Raw genomic sequence first — 2,110 nt, 5'->3', positions numbered from 1 at the left:
ACAACATTTCCTTCATATATTGTCCTGTAAGCAAGTTACTCTCTTTCTTATATTGGTATTTTGACTACTACTGAAAGTTATGGTGACTTTTGAATCTACTTAATTCTGTAGGTTTGATTTTAGTCACGGATCTGAGAATCTGACTATTTAAAGATACTGTAGATTGATAGATCATGGAGCATTGGGACTTAAGATGTATTTTGTTAAAGTGATCATTATCTGATGTGACAAATAAGATGCTATGTAATATTCTAAGAATTAAATATCAGAAGAGTTTATCTTGGCAAGTAATTATCCAGATAATCTTTGCATTTCTTTTTATATGAATTGTCACAGTTCTTCGAAGAAAACTTTTAAATCAGGAAAGGCTTGTGACATGTTTAGAGTGTAAATGTAACATATATCTATAATTTCCAAATACCTGTAGTTTATTCAGCATTTTGAGGAAATTTATAAACCTGGTAAAACTGTATCACTGGATCTGTTGCTTCTGTACTAAGTAGATCTTCTGAACTCTAAATACTTCAATGAAGCAAGAAGGAGCATATGCAACTTGGTTTCTTCATTTTTTTATAATTGAATTCAACATGTCTAGTCTTCTTGTAGTCCACCTGTGTGCTACTGTCACACTTCCAATTCTTAGCGTGATTCAACCAGATTGTCACCAAAGCTGAAAGATACAATCTCATTTCAGCATAATGGATAACAAACCTCAGGTGAATCCTGCTGGCTTGTAGAATAAGGATTTCCATTTCAAATCATTGTCTCTGAGTGGGATTATAAAATGTGCCTCTATTGCTCATCCAGGAAGTGTGAAGCAAGCTAAATTGCCGTGTTTTATCTTCCAGCTGCTTATGCATTTATTGCCTTTATGGACTCAAAGTCCTCCAGGGAGTGTGACAAATCCTGACTGCATTTTCTACTTACAGCTTTTATTTGTTCATAAATGTGGAAAGAAGAAAAACTTAGTCACCGGGGATTTGTTTAGCTGTGTGTTTGGCTTCAGCTTTAGTTGTTTTTTACATTATTCTATCTACTTTTGGTCTGCTGTCATGCACAACCTACATCTGTAAATGTCCGTTCCCACATCTGGAAAATATAAATATTTTAGAGTAGTACTGAAAGAATTAACGTTTAATTCTTTGTGTATACTGGTATAAACATGGCAGAGAAGGGTCTCAGGAGCAGTAGCTGTACAAAACTTGTGAGGGTCATTCTTTGCCGGGTAAATTTTGGTTTGTTTCTAATGCTCCAGTGTTTGTAAATCTTGATGAAGCATGTGCATTTTGACTTCCAAATTAGAAAAACCCACAATATGCAGCATATAGTCACTTAGCAAAGTCATTTGGATCTTGTGAGTTTGAGTCATTTCCTTTGAGGCATTCTCTAAATTATTCCTTAGAGGAAATAAAAACTATTAACTGAGCAAAACCTATGTCTGTAATTTTGCAATGTTCTGGTTGTCACAATCCTCTCTCTTTTTTTTTTTTTTCTTTTTTTTTTTTTTTTTTAATTTTGAGCAGCTGGTATTATCTTGCTAGGAAACTATCCTTGCTGAGCTCAGTTCTGGCCTTCGTATACAATAGATCAAGAACAATTTATTTTGGTCTTCTCAGCCTTTTTACTTGTATGGCTAATGTCAACAAGGTGATACCTAGCTATAAATTTATTCCTGGATTTCAGTGACAAGAGTGGATCTTAATCAGAAGCATTTTCTTGCATAATTTCACCGTTGTGACAAGAGCCGAGAAAATACAAGTTTATGTGAAAATAGGGCATATTCCAGACAGCTAAATTGAATTGCTTTCAGACTGCCCACCAAGATTAATGCAATGACTGTTGCCAAAACACTGCCAGATGGGCCCAGATCAGCCCCTGCCTCACGAGGGACAGCATGATGGTCGTGGTTCAAATTCCAGCCCACTCTGTTAGGCTGAGGTATTGACTACTTTTGGATGATAGTACATTGGGCTTTTTTTCTCTGCAAACCATTATTTCATGCTTTGCTAGATACCTCAGTATAACAGGAAACTATTATTTCATCTCCTGTATTTTCAGTTTTCAGAGAAGCCAGAGGGAATGATTTTAGTTTGTAGTCTTTTGGGGCAGG

Source organism: Tympanuchus pallidicinctus, unplaced genomic scaffold (genome assembly GCF_026119805.1).
Source record: "Tympanuchus pallidicinctus isolate F22 unplaced genomic scaffold, pur_lepc_1.0 scaffold15, whole genome shotgun sequence".
Taxonomy (NCBI): domain Eukaryota; kingdom Metazoa; phylum Chordata; class Aves; order Galliformes; family Phasianidae; genus Tympanuchus; species Tympanuchus pallidicinctus.
The sequence above is the reverse complement of the archived record's forward strand: the minus strand, read 5'-3'. Positions refer to the sequence as shown.